The sequence below is a fragment of the Humulus lupulus genome, chromosome 2, assembly GCF_963169125.1.
Source record: "Humulus lupulus chromosome 2, drHumLupu1.1, whole genome shotgun sequence".
Lineage (NCBI taxonomy): Eukaryota > Viridiplantae > Streptophyta > Magnoliopsida > Rosales > Cannabaceae > Humulus > Humulus lupulus.
This window is the reverse complement of record NC_084794.1, coordinates 133,596,723-133,612,455: the sequence shown is the minus strand read 5'-3', so window position 1 is coordinate 133,612,455 and position 15,733 is coordinate 133,596,723. Positions and strand designations below refer to the sequence as shown.

General features: G+C 33.1%; 1 long non-coding RNA gene across 3 annotated transcripts; it reads right to left on the bottom strand.

Annotated features, from left to right (window-relative positions):
• Positions 1-3,231: 3,231 nt before the first annotated feature.
• LOC133818522 (uncharacterized) lies at positions 3,232-13,490 on the bottom strand. Of its 3 annotated transcripts, none has more exons than XR_009885926.1 (4): positions 8,151-13,403; positions 4,937-5,052; positions 4,755-4,838; positions 3,232-3,854 (listed from the first exon to the last, which is right to left on the bottom strand). It is a non-coding gene; the product is annotated as an uncharacterized LOC133818522 (long non-coding RNA). The 3 variants fall into 3 exon arrangements; XR_009885927.1 differs by having other exon boundaries at positions 4,755-4,832; XR_009885925.1 differs by lacking the exons at positions 4,755-4,838; positions 4,937-5,052 and having other exon boundaries at positions 8,151-13,490.
• Positions 13,491-15,733: the final 2,243 nt, after the last annotated feature.

The window sequence follows — 15,733 nt, the reverse complement described above, 5'->3', positions numbered from 1 at the left end:
GCGGCCTTACCTGCAAATCAGCCAGCCTCCTCCTTCTTCAAGCCTGGGCCGCGACGCCCAAGAACAAGGCCACAACCCAACCACGAACCCAACCAAAAACCTCATTTTCTCCATTTAAAAACCTTCCAAAAACCTACCCAAACATATCAAAATCCCAAAATCAAAGTTCCCAAATATCCCCATGATCCAAAATCAACAAAACTCAAGCCTCAATCAAATCATAAAATCCAATCAAATCTTAAAAAATTTTAAAACTTAGAACATAAAACTTGAATTACCTCCGATTGAGTTGTTTTCCAACTAAATCCTCCGACTAATTAGCTTCTAATCTTTCCTAGAATCGCTATGCCTCAGTCCTCGCTTGGATCCGAGTCCTAAAACTCAAGTTTCCTTCAAAAATGCGATCGGGTGTCGAAAATAGAACTTTGAGGGAGAGAGAACGTTCTGAACGTTCTTTTTTATTTCTTAACAGGTTACCTCAAGCTTAAGTAACCTGAAGCAAATCCTAATGCTCAGGGTCCCGAAAACGCCCCGGGGGGTAAAATAGTCAAGACTCCCAGAATTTCCCCTTGATCTCACTAACTCCCAATTTATCATCAAATATTTATTCTCATTATTCAATATCCCAGTAATGTGCTAAATACCCCTTGACTCACTCTGAGTCAAGTATAAATCCCATTGTGACTTTCCCACTAGCTTGCTTCCTAGGATCGTCTCATGTTGAGTAACTCATGCATAACAAAATAATAATGAAGCACCACGCACATATCACATATATGTCAAAAATGGCCAAAATATGAAAATTTCCCTATTAAAGAGAAATTGGCCCACATGCATATTTAATACACCTAACACATGCATATCTAGTCATATTATGATATATCTCACATAATCATGCATATAATCATTTAATTGCATAATAAATAAATTATGGCCATCCCGGCCTCCTAATCAAGGTCCTAAGCCTTATTAGGAAATTCGGGTCATTACAATGATAGCTTTGTGTAAACCCTGTAAAGTTAGACTACCATTATATGTTCCCAAGTTAAACAAGAATTTGCCTTCACAAATGATGATTACTGTATTATTTTTCAACTAATTACTTTCCCAATAAGTTTTTCCTTTGCTTAGTATATTTATTATGAGCAATGATATGTGCACCCAAAATATCCACTCAAACATTACACACAGTGTCATGTCACTGCTTTTTAAAACAGTGAGTCTCAATTTTAATAAATGTGATTGGCTAGGCTAAACTGACACATCACTATGTGTAATGTTTGGATGTATATTTTGGGTGCACATATCATTACTCATTTATTATTATTCTTTGCTTCTCTACATTGGAAAGTATTAATTCCAGATACTAACCAAAAGGTTTTGTTAGATGTTTGGTTAGAGTAGCAACCTCTTAACCTTTTAATATTCTCTTATTACATGGGTTATGTATATCATGAATCATCTTTGCTATTTTTAGGTAGCCTTTCGATTAGGTGAAAGCACTTGCTCTTCTAGCAAGATATAATTAGGCACAAGCTTTTAGGCTCCCAATTTAAAACTGTATTTTTTTTACTCCCTCTCATTAGTTTTGGCTACTAAGAGCACTCCTAATGAATGCTCTACTTCTTACTAAAACACATATTTTTCTGTTTTACTTCTAATTTCTATATTATACCATACATCATCTTCTTTATTTTTTTCTCTATATCTTTTAAATATTATATTTGTAAATATTTTTTTTATTAATTTCAAATATTTTCTATAACTATCAATAATATCCTTATATTTTTTAATATTTACAATATCCACCCACATGTAATATCACATAATTACATTATAATTTAAATTTATCCAAATTTATGAGATAAACTAAAATATCAATTAATTTAAAAAACTTCATATAAAAAATTATATTATTCGCAAAGTATATTTTGAGAGTATTCATTGGAGATATTTATATATAATAGAATACTCTAAAGATATTCTTTGGTAAATTTCATGGATATTATTCTTTGATAATTGTGAGAGAATATTCTTAACATATTCTTCAGCATATACTAAGAATATTCTTATGATTTTCTCAAAACATCATCTATAAATAATATCACTCTTTTACAAATTTTCACCAACATCTTCACTTTCATTTCTTTACACATTTTTTACTTTTCATCTTTCTATATAGTTCCTATGGATCCTAACTTTGAGATATTTGATCTTTTCTCATCTGAGGAGGGGGAGTTAGAGATAATTTAGCTCTTGCTATTGAAGAAGAATGCTTGAGTAATGAAAGAGGCTCAACATCGCATCGTAGCCATATTCCCCATTGTGCATATTCGAAGAAATTCACTTGAAGGCCCTCAACGCCTCTTTCAAGATTATTTTGCTGAGTCATAGGCGTATCCACCAAATTTATTCCGCATGAGGTTCCGATTGCAACATCATCTTTTCTTATGTATTCAGGCAGAAGTTGAAGCATATGAATCATATTTCATCCAAAAATGAGATGCTGCTAAAAGATTGGGCCATTCTTCACTTAAAAAAATAACTATTGCAATGAGAATATGAGCTTATGGAGTCTCTAGAGATTTTGTTGATAAATACTTGCAGATTGCAGAAAATATAACAACCCATTGTTTGAAAAAATTCATTAAGGCCGTCATTGGTAGCTTGTGCATAGTTGGAAATAATCATGGGTTTCCTGGGATGTTAGTAAGTATTGATTACATGCATTGAAAATAGAAAAATTGTCCAACTACATCATCACATTCGAGATCAAGAACATCATTTTCAACTCCAGTCGGATCTTAATAAACATTTATGGGAAATATATAGTCAATCTTAAGTATTTGCATCTTATATTTTACTGTTTCTAGGCTAGTATTTGTGTTCTTATTTTGAGAAAGATGCAACTTTAGTTTCTTTTTTTAATTATGTTATGCCTAGTATTGTACTTTTGTCTTGCTTTATTACATTTCCTAAATTTCCTTGGAAGACAAAATATGTAACCTTAGTTTTAAGATATTAATCAACTAAATCACCAAGTCAGCAAAATTGGCCATGGAGAAGAAGAAAAAGAAAATGCTTGCAAAAGTTTCTTTCAAGAAGAAGCATTTTCATCAATCAAGTGTTCTATACAAAAAAACTATCAAAAGTAACTATCGTTGGGCTTTTGTTTTGTGCAATGCAAAGTTCTACATAGAAAAGTTATGGGTAATTTTCTATAAAAAAAAAAAAGTATAAAAAATAACCATGTATTGGGCTGCTGGTTTATGCATATTTCTATGCAAAAAACCGATGATAAAAACTAGGAAACGAGAATTCTCAAAAGTGGTTGCATTGTTACCTTTAAAAAATACCAAAAATACCAGCCCGGGCACCTTCCAATCATGGATTTCTAGACTTTTGCTTCTCAAGTATTTCCAATTGGATGCTACAAAAATACTCTTGTTCCATTTGAGATAAAGTTGATATATCTATTATCATAATCTCTAATTCCCTTGTCGTGATTTTTTTTTTTTTTCTGTTTATTCAATTCAAGCCTTTTATTTTGCAATGGGGGCATACTCTTTCCTAATTTCTCCCATCTCAGCATTTGATTTATTTCTCTCTCTTTTCATTTCAATCATCAAATCAGTAAGATTGGAAAATGTATTCCCTTTCATCTTTCACTTCTTTGCAGTCTTCTTTCCAATGGGCCTCTCTAAATTCACATCTAAAGATGGTGATTTAGTATCTTCATCTAGGAACTCATGAGTACAACCATCTGGAATTACCGATCTTCTTTTAGTCCAACAATGAGGAAAGTTTAATAAAGTAGGATGGATACTTTGATAGAACTCCTTCGCTTACACAATCTGAAAGTTCAAGTAAATCAAATGAGAAATATATAATTCAAAGTCCTATAAATAATAAAAATTATATTATATTATCTATACACCTTATCTTCCTTAGTATCTACTTGGAAACCTTCTTTCAATTTGAGCTAAAGCCCCACAAAACTTATTTGTTGCAAGTTGGATGGTAGACCATCTATTTCTGGTAGAGCATGAACTATGTTCAAAAGTTGTAGATTTTTTTTGTTTTTATCATAATATTCATGAACTATAGAACAAAATGAATATTTTTATTGATCAACCCCATTAATTGAGTCCATACTAAGTATTCAGCCAAGCTACCACTAGTAATTTATCCTCTTCAAGACTAAAATTTCCAATCCAAGATTTTTAGTTTTACCAGTCCCATCTTCTAGATTGGGTAGACTATATTGAGATTCTAAGTCATTCAAAGATGAAAGATAATCATTGTAGCTTTCTTCCCCCTTTTGTAATAGTGTAATGAAGGAATGAACCCCATGAAGTTGTGAGTCCATCCTTCGAAATTTGACAAGATATATTCATAAAAAAAAGTTCATATACATGCTATAAATAATTATGTCTAGCTTACATACGACATACATATCACTACTAGTTTTGGTGTCAAACAACAAAACTAGTATTATTGGTATTAATTAACAAACAAACAAGTACATACCACATATTGCTAGCTACCAATAATTTGTAAAGAACCGAAAATACTAGCACAAAATTTGCAGAATTCAAAGTCATTTATAAAATTTAAAAGGGTCTTAAAATTCCAAAAAAAAAAACTTTTAATGTAATGGGTGCACACACTAAAAATATTTACATTAAACTTTAAAAAGTATTAGAAAAATATTGTGATAAACCCAACATAGTTTAAACAAAATAAAACAATACTTTTGAATGTGCAGACTCCCAAAAGGTTAGGCCACATGTACACTTTCGCAGGCAAACTCTGACTTCTCACTGGTTAAGCTTTTCCTTGTAAGAGAAAACGCTTAGTAAGTCAATTTAACAACACATAGAAGAAACACTAAATAGGAACCAAAGACCCATTGTCCTTACAATACATAACTTACCACACTTAGGGTTTCGGATAAATCTGGGCCCCAACCAACTAATTTTAAGAATGCCTGAGTGTCGTGGTAGCATCACCCTACCTTTACCTCCTTTAGCAGAACCCAGACTCAAAACCCTGAAATAAATACAGACCAAAGCAAAAGTAGGAAACAACATTCACTAATAGAAATGACCCTAGAAGCCAATTCAGGACTTTCCAAGGTATTCCATAGTATCCTAACTCAATCGCGGTGGGGACTCAAGTTTCTACAGTGACATCTAATTCAGAAATCCCTCTTTAGGGTAACCATCGGTTACCTAGAGCATTTATACTAATTTCAAACAAAGAACGGGGTTTGGTGGATCCACATAGGCTCATTCAAACTCCTAGGTTATCTGGCTCACTTACCTCCTGGCCAATTGTCCTGGTAGCTATCTGGAAAAATAATGTCAAGGGCAGAAATCGCCTGCACAATAACCGAGTAGGCGAAAAATGTCTACGCTACAAATAAAACGGTGGAAACCGTCTACACACTCATGAGTTGAGTAAAAACCAACCATCTACCCATTTATATATAACCATGGGAAACCGTCCATGGACTCATGAGGTAGGAAAAAACATCAAAGGAAAAATTCGTCTGCATAGTCATTAAATAGTCGAAAAACGTCTGCACTATATTACAACATGGAAACCATCCACATTTATAAATAATAAATGGAGTGTAAGCGTCGCCTAATGATTAGCTCTAAATGAATCATCTCTTTCTAAGTAGTGTATAAGCCTTACTTAAACACTAGTTACCTCATGTAGCAGACATATAAATCATAAACTAACTTACTAGATGTCCTTAGCTACGCGCAACAAATCTTCCCTTAGAGAATTCCACTTTGTTAACCCACACTGTAACTAACAAACATTGTGCTCAAATTAATTATTGCATTATAGTAAATTAGCACTATGCTTTAGGCATTAAGTTCATAACAAAGTACCTACCAACGGTATTTTTCATCCTCACACATTTTATGCCATAACGACGTTATATGTAACCTAGTTTTAGAAATATATATTTTAAAAACTACAGCTCTAAAAGTTTTCAAACTTTGTAGAACTAAACTTGGCTATTCTAAGAAATTTCTAGCCAAATTTCATTCAAAACTAACCCTACTTGGTGAAATCTATTTACAAAATCCATTTTTCAAAACTGTCTAGAAAAAGATAAATCTTTTTAGTGAAATTTTGAAATTCATAGTCTTTTTGGTTCACTATTTAGGTTTGAAATTTATTAAGCCTATACTACTGGGATATGTAAACATTATTCATAAAAAAAATTAGGTCATTTGAACAACTATGAAACGGGTTCCAAAACTTGGTTGTCCAGAAGCTATTTTGAGCTTCCATAAATTTTTGTCTAACTTTAAAATTCCACAACTCTAAGACTTTTTATCATTTTTCTTTGAAATTTTACCAATTTATTTACCAATCTTAAAAACATGTTTCTTCCAAAAATTAACCAAAAATTCAATAATTTTCCCATGGAAATCATAGTCAAAAGTTTGCTGCTTAACCAGTTTTTCGAAATGCTATTTTCCAAATTGCACACAAATTTTGCAAAAATTATATCTTGGTCATTTCAATTCCTTTTTGCAAGTTTCTACATACTATGCATATTTACACATCTTAAAATTCAACATGCAAATAAAAAAAAAACCCAAAATCAGATTCATCCAGATTTCGCTTGACCCTTTGGAAGTCAAGTCTTAAATATTTTCTTACAAAAATCATGGTTTTGCCTATGGAATGTTGGATTTCATCCCTAACAAAAATCCAAACACTCCTACATATATGATCAGCTAAAAAATAAACATTATTACAGTCCCAACAATTACTTATAACGTCAAAAAATACATCAAACAATTTAAACAAGGAAGATTTAACAAGAATTTGAAACAAAACACATAGGAGCTAGGTGAACATATTCCTCTTGATGACCTTGGTTGGGATTTTGGTGACCTCTAGCACTTCAAAATAATTGCTTAGCCTTTGGTCTACATTTATGCACTCCCCAAATTACCACAAGTCAATTTACACAAACATGCAAACTCATCTAAGAGCAAAAAACTAACCAAAACTCAAACTTTGACAAGATGAAGTTTAGCTTTTTACCTTTGATAGTGTAGCATTTTCCTTAACTCCAAACCAAAACTCAAGTGACCTAGAACTAGGTGTGTAGAAGGAGGATGGGATAGTGAGTGTTTAGGTGGGAATTGGTGAAAAAAAATCAGAGGGAAGTGATGGGGTAATCGACCAAACTAGAGAGACGGGAGAGGATTTGAGAGAAAATGAATTTCTTGAGAGAGAAAACTATGTGAAAATGAAGACTTTGTTGACTTTTTACTATATATACTAACTCTAAAAGTATGTAAAATGACCATAAGGCCCTCCCCTAGCTGCCGCTCCTTTTAACCCTATTTACCATTTGTTTAATTTCCTAATTAATCTAACTTGAGCTAATTAATCATAGTCTAATGGTAATTTTCTCCAAAAAGTTGCCATGTAGTATTTTTTTCTTATTTTGCCTTAATTGAGATTTTAACCTAGGATAATTAAATTAAATTGACCTTATTATTTAATTTAAGTGGTCACACTCCAATATTTGTAACTCAAAGTAATTTAACTAGCCAAAATCCCATTTTTGGCTAAAATGTGCATTTAAAAAAAAAAGCATTTCCATAGATTTTTCAAATAAAAATCAAACTTTTTCACCTTAATATAAATTAATCCAATAATTTAATGTCTAATATTATTTTGTCATAATTATACTTCTCAATTAACGATTATCCGAGAATTTACCAAGTTAAGATTTTCATTTCGGTTCGACACCGAAATGCTCGGTTTGTCACCAAACCGCACATTTAACACTTTGGCAAACATTTGAAACATCAAATTTGATTCTTAAGAATATATTATCATTCATAATAATATCCATATACATCGTAGCACCCCGTTAATAGCTACTCATAGGTGCCCGAAACGCAAGGCGTTACATAATTATTTGTCTGTAGCTTATTTTTAACAGCCCAAAACAAGAGTGCTTAACAAATTTTACAGTATTTTCATTTTATTCTTTATTAAATATTATTTTCATTTCCCACTAAAATTTATATGTTCTTTGTCTTTCCTCTAATAAATTACAATAATCGACTGAAACTTAAGCAAAGAAAATAGAGACATACTTGATGCTTAATGAATACAGGATGGTCTTGAGTGAGGTTAAACTCCACTTCAAGTTCCACACAACTATATCTGCAAAGTTTAACCATAAAACATCAGGTCTGCAAAATTGTCCCAAAAAAGAATGCCTAAAGAAATGGATAATGACTTATGTTTCTCCCTTAATTAATTAATGACACTATGCTACTTTCTTTTTCATCCTAACCCACATTTAGAACACCAGGTCTACAAGAAAGCAAATGGTCCTGAAAGAATGAAATAATATTAAAAGTTACTGTGTCGTTGCATTGTCGCATGTAATTAATAAGTAAGGGGATCAATTGATGAAATTCTGAAAGATGTAGGCAATCACTGTCAGAATTTATTAAACCTTCTTTTTTTTCTCATTTAAATAAAACTAAAAGAAGTATCTCCCTCCTTTGACTTCCAAGTTCGAAGTCCCAACCATATTCAACAACAGAAAAAAATAAAAATTAATATAAAAATGTAAGGACAGTTCCCTTCGTGCTTGACAGATAGTCAATGCATATCATAAAAGGTCATTTGAATATCTTACATTAAATCCTTTAATTCTACTTTCATATACTAGTATCCACACACCCAAGATTTTTTAAAAAATAAACTCTTCCTTCACTGTTATGGATCCCTGCATACCAAATTGAATTTACCAACATACCAATATCACATCAGTAACACCATTTGATAAACTAACTATCCCTATGATGCAGCTTAATGAAACAAAAAATATTCAAAATAAGATTTCTAGAAAAGAAAAAAAAATAAAAGATGACGATAAGATGTGTATTGGATTTAACATAATGCGTCACAAATATTGCAAATATATACTCTGGTTCCATCTACAACAATCACTTAGAAATGAAAGAAAAAAATTATTAAATTTCTATTTCCTGTGATAATTGGATTCCCAAAATAAATTTGTATCAAGCCATATGAAAAGGAAATTTGTAACAAGTGTACGCACAAACAATGTCATTAGTCATAGTTCAAAACTCATCCTTAAACAAAAGCTTTAATGGTTCAATTACCTACAGCTTCAAACAAGTGACAAATCGTACAAGAAGTAGATAGCTACAAATGAAACATATAGAGTTGATGTTTATGTTCAGAAACCAACTAAAGAATAAAGTCAACTAAGTCTCAGACATACCAAAGATTTAGGACCAATAGCATAATCTGACATGCATATCTCTGATTCTTAATTCATCTAAAACAACTATTCTCCCTCGTCTAATTCTCTAAATTTCAGCATCAATATCATAAATCATATGCATACCAAAAAATTTTGAACAGTGTAAATGGAGCCATCCCTTACAAAACACTCAAATGATCTAGAATCATTGAAAAAAAAGGAAATGGAATAGTAATAATCTAATAATCTAAAAAGATACAAAAAAATACATAATGTATATTTATAGAGAACTATACATTTTTTAATGATAATGTTTTGATCGCCTTTTATACGATGAAAAAAGAAAATAATACATGCATAAGTCTCAATACAATGTTCTCCAAATGGGGTTTCTGTCAAAAGTATTGGGAATGATTTTGTCAAAGCGACATAGAGATAGATCATCTTGATCCAAAGATGATATATATAAATATATATGTATATATAATAGACTAGATTAGACTCTCAATATTCAAAACAATAAAGCTGCCAAATGATTTTGTACTTTAGCCTCCTAAGGCTCTAAAAAGTGTTCCAAGTGAATGACATACGAAATCTACTAATTTGATCATCCTCTATATAGATATGCATGTGTGAAACTGAAAAGTACTATATATCAATATCATAATATATCATAAAAGAAAACAAAGTTCTTATGTCCTTCCTTAATTTGATCTATTCAAAGCCACCAAGATAATTAAAGAAAGCAACGAAAAACACAAAACAAAAGAAAGAACAATATTCAGGAGGAAGAGGAGAGAACTAACCAAGAAACCTTTCGCATCCAAAATTCTCTTTCACATTTCCAACCTAAAATCTCAATGAAATTATACTAAAACGGCAGATGAAGCTAATGAGAAAGGAAGGGAGAGATAAGAAGAAAAAATGAGAAGCCCTAAAATAGGGTCTCCCCAAGCATAGTCCAGAAAGAGTTTGGCGCCAATCCTAAAAGAAAATGAGGGAATAGGTAGTGGAAGGGAAGAGAAGAGAGAAATCAAAATAATAATTGTTGATACGTAAACAGTAGAAGCTAGACGTGGTGATGTAGGTAGCTGTATGTAAAAGTGTATGTAAAATGCATAATCCATTGGAGGCCTCTTTTTCCCTCTTTTTTGCTATTATATTTTTTTAATTTGAGGTAGTATACCTCACCCATTGTGACTGCTCTAATAAGTATGTTTATGTAAATGAGTTGGGTGTCTTGTTCTCTAATATAAAAACTAAATTGTTCAATTTTCTAGGACAACTCTATTCCATGTTGTTAACCTTGATAATAAAGCAACCCTTAGGCTAGACAATGCACTTACATTACTTAAAGACATAACTCTTTATTCAAGAGTTATCACACCCCCCAAACTTAAGACATTACTCATCATCGAGTGATAAATCTAAAAAAAATAACAAAAGACACATTAAACAACAAAAGGAAAAGGAAAACAACAAGGACAAGACACAACAAAAGATGATAAACTTTGCTTTGCCAATGCTAAAAGGGGAAAGCTCTCGAGAATTTTATTTTGAATAAAAGAAGCTGAATTTCAAACTTACACAAGCTTTAAACCAAACTCTTCAAGCATTAATGCTGCTGTCAAAATATGAGTCAAGTGTTTCTCTCTTTAGTGCATGCATAATTTCTCCTAAGCATTTTCAATCACCAAATACAAAATCAAACTAGACATTGGTCCTAAAGCTTAAATATTTCCGCCATAAGTTACTTAGTGATCCTCTCTCCACTAATGTAGACAAATACCACACCAAAGATAGGCTAGGGTGAAGGTAGGATAAGAGAGATTAATTTTGGCTCAAATCAACCTAAGCACCAAAATCTTTATAGGACCTAAATCAATGCACACATTAATTTCCCCAATTAACACCCCAAAACAAAATATAACTCTTGCCACTAGCTTTTATTACTAACATATAAAGACAAGAACTAAAGAAAAAAACTTATATTTTTATTTGAAGAGTTACACCCAAACTTATTTACAAGTATAATTGTTTTTTCTTTTTTATTGACTTCTTTTTAAAAAAAGAAATTCAAACTTTGCTTTGATGCAAGGGAGCACACTCTTGATTTTTTTTTCTTACAACATTTTCCTACTTTTCTTTTTGAATGATGATAAACAAGCTAAATGGCAAGAGAACGAGAAAAATCATAATACACTCTCCCCCAAACATAAAATTCAACATTGTCTGCGATGGCGAAAACAAGAAAAAAAAAGAAAATGAAAACTCTCACCTAGTTCCTCTCTCACACTCAACTCCTCTCAACCCCCAAAATGCACAAATCTATCCTATAAAGATCAAGGTGTCTTAGGGTATGGTGAAAGGAGATTATTATATCTAGCTAGGCTAATGAGTGGCTAAGAAAGAAAAGTGACTATTAAGCTCAACGGGGTAAGTAGGGATAAAAATTTATATAGGGCATATGCTTTAAAGGCTCAAACGGTCAAAAGATGGTTTAAATCATGTCATTAGTGTAGTGATGTCTAGGATTTCGTCTCAAGGAAAACCAGTTTTGTAATTCTAGAAACTTAAGCTCTCACAAGAAACTAGATCTTTGTAGGGTCTCAAAAATGTTTAATCAAGCTCTACACACACTAAAAAGAAAACACTCTCATCAATTAATTGCTAGCAACATTCATACCCAAAGAATTGAGCTTAAAATCTCAAGCCAGAAAGACATTCAGCTTCAACTTAGATTTTTTTTTTTTTTTTTTGTAGTATTTGAAGACCGTCATCGAGCCCCCTAGTGAACACTAACAAAGATAAATAAAATCCTCAAAAGAACGACAACACAACAAAGACAACTAAAAAAAAGTCCAATACATGAACAAGACACTAAAACAACATGATTACAACCATAGAACGAAAAAAAACAACAAATTATTTGGGGCAAAATTTTGACAAAAAAGGTTGCAGGGGCTCACAAATCATAGCTCAACATCAACATAACAGACTCGGGCAACCACGCAATATGTCCACCTGCTTATCAATTAGCAAAACTACACAATAGCACCAATTCTGTTACATAGGCAGCACCAACAATAATTTCCAGTTCAACAACAAAGAGCAAGGCAGCCACAATATGCAATAGAGACTCAACTAAACAGAGCAACCCAAGAAATCAGATTCATAATCACAGATTAAGCAACCAAAGAGGAAAAAAAATTGATTACCCATCGATGAACCCACAATCTATAATCAGTGATAAAGAAAATAAGGCGCCTGTTAAATCTAATTGAAACCACATTCTCACTTGGTCATCTAAAATACAGAGATAGCCTGTGACCTAGGAGACTATCAAAGGCTCGGAAGGATGCTCAGATGGGGTCTCGAGGTGACAAACGGAGCTGGGTCGAGCTTTCAAGTTGTGAGGATTCGCAAACGGAGCTAGGTGCTCTGTGGGTCGACGGTGGCAGTCAGAATCTCGCCTGGGGTCTCGAGTTGTGAAGTCACGCAACTAGGGGCTCATGAAGTTGGGTTTGGGGTCGACTTTTTTCTGGGTGCGATGGGAAGGAGATGCGCTCTACGCTCCTGGGCTTAAGCACACCGAAGGGCTGGTGGTGGCGCGCGACTTCGGGGTGGGGCTTGCGCGAGTTATGTGCAGGCAGCTTGGAGTTGTGGTGGTCAGAGTTGAAATTTTGTGGGAGGAGAAGCTTCGTGCCTGGGTTGTCGAAAAGAGATGTAGGGGGCTCGAGAGATTTTTGTGCTGGTCTAGGTTCGCGAACAGGTTTGGGTTGCTGGGCATGGACGAACACGGAGCTGAGGTTGGTGCTGGTTTTGCAGGTGGAGCTCTGAGTGGGGAAATGGTGAAGGATGAACAAGATGAACATGGTAGAGAGAGAAAGAAGGAATCGAGCTAGGCAATTGATGTTCCCTTTCTATTCTGTATTATTATTATTATTTCAGAAATAACTTGCGAGCCCACGCTTGAATTCTGCGATGCATTGCAAAGTGTTTTGACTTGCTCTCGGCCCAAATCCAAAATTTTTGCTCCAGTCAAATTTCCACAAAACAAAACCATCAGACCCCAAATTACTCTAAAAACACCATTTTCTCGTCTTTTCACACCTGAAAAACAAAAACAAAAACAAACATAAAATCACTCCAAAAAAACATTACAATCAAATAAAATTAACATAAAAAAAATCAAAATGAAAATAACTAAAAACACTAATATTTTTATTCATTTATTTCTTTTAAAATTGATTTTTGTTTTGTATTTTTTTAAATGTATTTTTTTTCATCATTCATTTTTTTTCTTTCTATTATTATGCATTTTTATTCTTTTTTTCTTTAAGTTGCTTTACAAATAAATCCTCCAAAAACCATAGCAACCCAAACTTCATTTTTTTTTCTAAGAATCTTTCAAGGAAACTCAGGTTTGGTATTGCTCAACCTCGCTTCCCCCAAACTTTACTTCTTTTCATGTTACCTTAATTGCTCTCCCCAAATACTCATCATATAATTCCACCACACTATTGGGAAACACCTTGCTCATTAAAAACCCACCATCACACCTTGATTTCACAAGAGAGTTTGAGAAAAACACTCTCTTCCCAACTTCCAACATTTGTGATTGAGGTTTTCCTCTATGCTTCTTTTTCTTCGATAGTTTTTGAGGTGCAATAGTTCTTTTCTTTGTTTTTCCACGGCTCACCACCTTTCTCAATTTCTTCAAAAGGGACATTTTTCCTTCATTCATCTTTTCAATCAACTTGAAGTTGGAAGCACTTATGGATAAGCAAGCTTTAACTTCATTAGGAGAGCGTATAGGATTAAAAAACTTGAATGTGACTTGTTCGTCTTGAGCTCAAATGGTGAGCTTTCCTTTTTCAACATCTATCAACATCCTCCCGATAGCAAGGAATGGTCTCCCCAAAATGATCGGAACATCCCTATCTTCCTCATAGTCAATAATAATAAAATCCGCTGGAAAAATGAACTTGTCAACTTGTACTAAGACGTCTTCAATCTTTCCCTCAGGATGCACCACAAAACGGTCAGCTAATTGCAAAGTAAGTGTAGTTGGCCTAGCTTCTCCAATTCCCAACTTCTTAAAATGGACATGGGCATCAAATTAATACTAGCTCCCAAATCAAAGAGAGCTTTACCAACTTCTCGTCCCCCAATAGAAATTGGAATTGTGAAATTGCTCAGATCCTTCAACTTTGGAGGAATTTTATTCTTCAAAATAGCACTACAACCCTTAGTCAAAGCAACTGTTTCAAATTTTCCAAGCCTCCTCTTCTTTGTCAAAATATCCTTCAAGAACATCAAATAGTTAGGCATTTGTTTTAAAGCTTACACTAGAGGTATGTTGATGTGGAGTTGCTTCAAAACATCCAAAAAACTTTAAAATTTGCTATCTTGTTGCTGTTTTTGAAATCTTTCGGGAAATGGTGGAGGTGGCTTGCTAATTAGCTTCTCTGATGCATTTTATGGAGGAATTGCTGCAACATTTTCTTCAGGATCAACTTTTGACATATTCGAAATTTCAACTCTTTCTCCTTTTTCCACACTGCTTTGGATTGAAGTGGGCTCAATTTGCTCTTAGATTTTTCCTCATTTAACTCCAGATTTTTACCACTCCTCAAGGTGATCGCCTTGCATTTCTCTTTACCATCTTTCTTTGGATTTTCAGTATTGCTAGGCAAGGTGCCTAGAGGTCTATTCCTCAGCTCATTAGCTAGCTGCCCCATTTAAATCTCTAGGTTCCTCGAAGACGCTGCTTGACTTTGAATTACAGCATCATTCTTCGCCATATATGTTGGGGTTTTATGCATTAATTAAAACTCAATTTCTTTGTAAACTCATTTTATTATCAATAAAAGAATAGAAGTCATTTTTTGACTTGGTCAATCACTTTGCTCACATGTTTTATTTTCATGATTAGTTGTTTAATATAAACTTCTATTAAATCCCGAGCATATAGCTAATTGTATTTATAGTGATGTAATCACATTGGAATATAAATATGATTATATGTTCAAATATAAGTTAGTCATAAGAGTAGTCAGTGCACAGGATTTACACTAACTTGTCAATCTATGATATGATATACTTACACATTGCAGTGTTATGTTTTTTCCAGAACATTAGCAGAGTAGATAATATCAGAAGTATTTGTTACATCTGACTAGATTGATATTGACAGTATATAGGATAAATAAACATACAGTTATTATCTATTCTAGCCATATCATATAGTTGACCATAGGTCAATTCAATCTCAATTCTGAGCGGTTAGTATTCTAACTGATTGTATTATTTGAGTTCTTTGACTTATTCGTTACCAGCTTACCCTACGGACTACCCCATACTTACATCTTGGGAACTTAGTAGTATAATTGAGTGGGAGTGTTAATCATAGATATGAACATCTACAGCTTC